At 27.2% G+C, this 7027-nt stretch overlaps 1 pseudogene; it reads right to left on the bottom strand.

The window, feature by feature from the left end:
• Positions 1–4336: 4336 nt before the first annotated feature.
• LOC137829227 (U-box domain-containing protein 1 pseudogene) lies at positions 4337–5645 on the bottom strand (annotated as a pseudogene).
• Between the last annotated feature and the right edge of the window lie 1382 nt (positions 5646–7027).

Raw genomic sequence — 7027 nt, forward strand, 5'->3', positions numbered from 1 at the left:
AGCCCTATAGTTAAGAATGTTTCTTTATGCACCCATGTTTTTCACCTCAATTGCACCTTCATAGCCTTTGATGGCACTGTAACTCTTTAAATACCAAAAATATCATTTATTTATTGAATTTTTTTATTTTTCAATGAGTGATCTGAAAATTTTGGATTTTAAAATTCAAAAAAATATTTTTGAATTATAGAATTCAGAAGGTATTTTCATATTCGAAAATATCTCTTAGATTCTATAATTTAAAATGTATTTTTTTAAAAAACAAAAATAATCTTTTCACCTGAAATATGGAGGGACAAGAGAAACCATGGAGGTGAAAAAAGAAACAGCCAAAATCTGATATACATTTAACACGGCAAATTCCAATATAACTCTTCTTTTGGATTACTAAATAAAATTTTAATGTATTTTAGATATAATTGTTGTTTCATATTACCGAATTCATTAAAACATTCATTGTTTAAAGATTCTGTATCATAACCTAAAGGGTTATTTCGTAATGTACTTGTTATATTTTTCAGTAATTATTTTGAAAATATATATTTTACGGTCCAACCACTAATGCCAGAATATCAATTTCTAGAATATCTAGAAGTAGTGTAAATATGTTTTGGTTTGAAATATATTATGATGAATAAAACTTTATTTTAAATATCATTAAAAAATTAGTAATTATTATTATTTTTTAATTATTATATTAAATAAATTATTTTTTAGTAGTTATCACTCATTTTTAAGTAGTTATCATTGACTTCTATATAACTCGAGTTTTAGTTGTTACTCAGTAGTTTAGTAGTTTTCATTTATTATTGATTGGTTTATTATGTAATCACTACAATAAAAAAAAATTATGAAATAGAAACTAATTTTTAGAAATTAAAATAATTACTTGCAATAATAATTAAATTAGAGATCATTTTAGAAATTAAAAAAAATTGGTTTTTAAATTAGTTTCTATTATTGTTAAATAGTTTTTAAATTGGTATCCAATTAGCAACCAAGTTTTAAATATCAATTATTTAGTTTCTAAATTTGGTAGCAAAAATCTTGGTTGCTAATTAGATACCAATTTAGAAACTATTTAATAGTAATAAAAACTAATTTAAAAACTAAATTTTTATTTAGTTTTTAAAATGGTCTCTAATTTAGTTACTATTGCAACTAATTATTTTGATCTTTAAAAATTGGTTTCTATTTCATAATTTTCTTGTAGTGAATATTTTTTAATATTTATCAATAAGTTTAGTGTTAGTGTATCATATATATATATATATATATATATATATATATATATATATAACTCATTTTTAGTAATTTGAATTCACTGTCGAGTGAATGTATCTTGAAACTCATTTTCTAGTTAAGTTAGATGTGCTCAAAATGTGAAGTTAAACTAAAACACTCTAAGTGTGTAGTTGAGCCAAAGATTTATATGCATGGAGTTAAGCGAAGCAGGCTTTAGGTATAGAGTGAATCCAAAAATGTTAAAGGTATAAAGATTTAAGGATGTTCAAGATGTGAAATCTAGTGAGAAATACTCTATGGAGTTTAACTAAAGATGTTTTAGGCATGAAACCGAGATATAGATGTTCTAGGCCTAGAACCAACCCAAAGATATTTGACAAAGTTGTTAAACACAAGTCAACTTTGATAAAGGGGTGTACCAACTTTCTTTCTTTTTCTTTCTTTTAAATAAAGAAAATAAAAACACAAGGAAAATAAAATTTGTAATGTAGCGAAATAAATTAGATCAATCATTTTTATATTCAATATAATTAACCTTCACAATGTAAAATTAATTAGTCACGTTTAATCATGTATATGTGATGATTATAATTTGATTCACACTTTAAAGATTTAATCATAGATTATTGGTCTGTAATTGTGAAGAAATTCATTGTTTTAATTTAGATTTCTCTAATTGAGTTTATTTTGTCCTTAATTGTTATTTCTGTTGATCTTGTATTTTAGTCACAATAGACGGTCTAATATTTCTCAAAGCAGATGGTCTGATAGAAGCTTATGACCAAAAGATCTTATAGAATTGTGAGTGTGTCGGCTCATGTTAAAGTCTAAGTTTATTTTTTGAATCAAAATGGGAAACGAGATATGAGATAAAAAAAATTACATAATTAAATCTACAAATATCTCAAAAAAACATTGGAATCAAATCTTTTGCAAAAATATTCGCTCGAATTTTTTAAATTGAAAAATCTCGATTAAACACTTAAAAAAAACAAATATCATTAGAATATATCGTTAAAAAATCTTCTTCAAATATTTCTTGCAACAGCATTTATTTGAATTATAATGAATACGCAAATCTAAACGAAATTTGAAAAAAAAAAATTGGAAGAAAAATACTATATCATAATACTAAAAGTTTGGCTTGTGGCATGATGATAGGCTTCTCGAAGACCAATTTGGGATTGAAAGTCATGTTATCAATATTTTTTTTGATATATTTGTTATTGGTAATAATTATATTGATAATGATAATATTTTGGTGATTCCTTCTTCTGTGACTACTAAGAAATATAGTTCTTTTATTCAAGAAGTAGGGAATGATGTTTTCGATATAAATATGAATAGTCCTTTAAACTAATGAATTTTCTATTATTTTCTTTTAAAGTTATTAGGATTAATTAAAAAATATGCATATAATATTTACATGTGGGTTTTTACCTAAATGACTAGTTATAATTTCAATTTAGTCATTCTTATCTCCAATAAGCCTAGAGCAAATAAAAAATTGAGATTGTTATGACAAATTTTGAGTTTAAAATCATCTTTAAGAATCTTATTCGTAGATTGCTCGTTTTATCTGATAAAATGATTTTTGTACAATAACATGACTTTTACTTATGAAGATATAAATGTGGTTGATAAAAAGTGTTTTGGAGGTAAACTATAGCTTTTGATATTTTAAATTAGATTATTTTATTGAAGGTTATTAGGTAATTAAGTATAGGTGAGAAATTTTCTCATTGTATTGAGCCTAGTTTGCATTATGGCCGATTAATTTGTTGGCTGCTTTAGCTATTCATAGTTGTAAAGCAAGGAGATATCATTTCTCCTTTGTCTTTTGTGTTACTAAGAATTTCTTAGAAGTCTTATTAAGCTGCATAAGGATGTCATGTTGATTCCTTTCGCTAGTCCTAGTGGCTATAATTTCCCCACACAGCAAACAATTTCATGATATATATAGAGGTACTATAGAAAAATTAAAGAATAATATAATGTTTCATACTGTTCACTATAACAAAATATATTTTTAACGAAATTATATTTATCGTTATCGTGATTTTAACCCCTATTAAGTGATTTGTTATTCTCTAAGATCATTAACGGATTATATGCGGTTTTGAGTAGTTCCTGTAAAATCAATTATTTTTCAAAATTTTATAAACTCTCATTACTTATAGGGAATTTCAAAATCCCGTTAATTTCCTTTTTTGTGTTTTTTTTAAATGGATTATAATTTTTTAATAGGTTATTTTTTTAACGCAGACAAATCTTAAAATAACAGAAAAATGATAAAAAATAAATATTTTAAAAATTTAGAAATTCAATTAGCTCTAACTTTTGTATTTTTTAAAACAATAGAGTATATGGAATATTTATGTATGACTCGCAAAAAAGGTTATGTGAGATGTAAATGTGTTAGAATGTGGACTCCTTCAATTGGTTCTTCCAAGGTCAACTTAAATGGATAATCAAAACGATTTCATTTTGTTCTTTTTTTTCTTCTTCGGTATTTTCACAAATAATAAAAAATAAAATATGTTTTCGATAAAAATAAAAATGCTTACATATTAATAATAATCTATACTAATATAAATTCTTTACATGCTTTTAAAAATTAAGATTAAGAGTACCTTCATTTATTTAAGCATCGTTTTAAAGATAAATTTATAATGAAGTAATCAGATATCAAAATAAAACTAAGGAGTTAGTATAAGATGTCAGTGAATAATATATTGAAGTTAAATTATTGGAATATTATTTGAGTTTGATTATTAAGGTGAAAATTCAAGTTAAAACATCTAAAGAACGTCACTCTAAATTTTATCCATTAGAATTTGAGAATTTTACGTTGTTGTTGAGGAAGTACAAGGAGTATTTTAACTTAGTCATAAAATATGGGTTTTCTACTATTTTGATTTTAACTTGTAATGCTGGAGAAATTGAAAAACTTGAAGAAACAGGATCATAGAAACTAATTGAAAGTAATAATTACTACAAAAAGTTTACAAGTCATTAGAATAACATAAGTATTTTAAACAACATGGAATATGAAAATATCACAGTATGCTGAACCATAACTAAGTTAATATCAACCTTTATTTGGTTTCGACTTTCGTTCCTCATGGGGAGGACAAGCCATTGCATGTTTCACTCTAATTTTACGACCTTCAACAAATACACCATTCTTCAGCTTAATAGCACGGTTGGTGTCTTCCTCAACAACACTGAAGATGGAAACAAATAATTATAAACTACAAAAAGCTAAGTCACATATTCTAATTCTAATAAAGTTGAGAGAGAAGAACCATACATCTCAAACTAAAAAAAACAATGAACATCATGATTATGTATTAATTTACCAATAACCACAACACTATTATACAACACAGTTACCATCAAAAGAAGACATGTTTCATATTATTGAAGCACTATGCAACTTGAATATCCACAAGAATTTGTTTATTGATATCTTCTTGAGTTATTTTCGTAAATCATGGTCTTTAAGTTTACTTAGCAACTTTGTGGCAGGATCATGGAGGTTTACTGAGATATAATAGTTGAAGAGCATATTCCAGTCCATATTTGAAGAACATCTCCTAACTCTCAAAGATCCATCAGCAGCAAAGTTTTGAAGAGAAGGAATGCTTCTTAGATTTGCGAAAAGCCTCCTTGCCACCACTTCCCCATCTTCTTTGCACAGTCTTAGCAAAAGGGATATTGAATTTTCCTTCCTTTTCACTGAACCAAACCTCATAAGATCAATAATAAGTGGCACTAATACTCTACTATCTTATTTGTTCTAACCCCTCAGAGAAACCAAGGAGCAAAGCAAGCATTGCAAGTGCATCATCTGTTATGCCATCCTTGTCATCCATCAACAACTCAACCAGCACGGGAACTACCCCAACCTTTACAATATTAACCTTGTTAGGATTGTAAACTGCAATATTGAACAGTGCATATGCAACATCTTTTTTCCCTATTAAAGTTCCTTTTTTCAAGAGTCTAACTAAGGTAGGTATTGCCATTGGTCTTCCTCCAATTTGCACTTTGAGCTCTTCCACCATAGACAAGCTATATATTGATGATGCTACATTCTCCCTTGCCTCAGTGGTCTTCCCTGATTCAAGTACTTCTATTATGCTATCAACTGCACCTATCACCATGATCAAAATCTTGTTGTCAAATATCGATAGTTTGAATGTCACTGCATGCTCTTGAATCCTTGAATCTTGAAATCCTATAAGTGTTACAAGAAAGGGAATAGCTCCTACCTCAGTTATGACACTTTGATTAACCGTGTCGGTTTTTGCAAGTAACTGAAGTTCATATGCAGCTTGCCTTTGGATATCAACGAAACCAGTTGCCAATTTTCCAACAAGAACTTTTGTTACCATAGTTCATCACGTAACGAGTAATCAAGTGAAGACTGCCATAGGGAATTGTCGTCTTATCCGGATCCTGACGAATCAAATTCTCCAACTCCATAAAATTGCCCCTAATCGATTCCCTGAGCCTCTTCCAAATCGTAATCACTTTGTTCCTAAGCGAGACACTGAACGAATTAGAAAACATAGCCTCATCTTTGCCAACAATCAGAAACTCTTTCATTCCCCTCCACAACCATATAAAATTAATGAACGAAAACTAAAGAGAAAAAGCTAAAAACTAAAGAGCAAAACAAGAAACAAGATGAACTGGAGATAGTTCCAAGAAATTTTTGAACCTGTGGAAGACCCTGCTAAAAAGAAAATGGAACTAAGAGATTAAGACAGGAAGAGTAATGTTAAGGATTAGTATGCCTATAAAATTGTTAAAGAGAGAAATAATAAAAATTTGTTTTGGTTCTTTAAAAACACCCAAAAACTTGTCAGGGGTTTAAAAAACCTCAATAAAAATGTATGTTAAGAGAGCTTATTGTAACCTCCGGTAACAAAACCCTGTTAAAACTAAATATTTTTTTAGTGAGTGTAGCATAAACAAGTGTCATATCCTAAGGATTTAAAATATATTTGGCAATATATATGATCTTAATTAAACTTGTTATCAAAATATTTAAATGCAATGCTAATCTGCCTTTTTCTTTCTATAATAACTTCCTAAAAGAATGCAACATTGTTTCTAAGTATTGAATGATTAATTGTTTCTAAGTATTGAATGATTAAAGTTAGTAGGAAAGATTTTTTTTAATGAGAATAAAGACGATGTTATTCAAACTTTTAGGAGACTTGGCGTCCTAAAAAGATACTAAGAAATTTCAAGTTAAGATAATTGATTATCCAAGATTTTTTGGATTTTCATTATTTTATTTGTTTCATAGGTTTTTACCTCCTTATCTAGTTTGTTGTTTTTCCTTATGTATGAGTTTTGATCTAGTCTTCCCTTACGTGTTTGTAATCTTTTTTTTTTAATAATACTTTTTTATGTAATGATAAATGATTGTTGGATCCTGGGGTGTCAACCTATTTGAGATGTCAAGTTTCATAATGATGCTTAACATGAAGTTTTATAAATAAATAAAAAGATGTAAATGCAAAGTTGTTGATACGTGTCATATTTTAGTAATATTTCATATTAAAAGACGGACACTTATGCATATTTATTGATAAAATAATTATAATTTAACCTCTAATTTATGAATTTAAACCTCTTTACATATTTTGTGATTATAATATGAATAAGAACGATTGATTCCTAAATTTGTGTTAATTTCAGGATTCTAAGGTAAATTGAAGATGAAAGGACTAAAAGAGAATAAAAAAGATGAAAAGGGAAATTT

The sequence above is a fragment of the Phaseolus vulgaris genome, chromosome 7 (assembly GCF_051622355.1).
Source record: "Phaseolus vulgaris cultivar YP4 chromosome 7, ASM5162235v1, whole genome shotgun sequence".
In the NCBI taxonomy this organism is placed as follows: domain Eukaryota; kingdom Viridiplantae; phylum Streptophyta; class Magnoliopsida; order Fabales; family Fabaceae; genus Phaseolus; species Phaseolus vulgaris.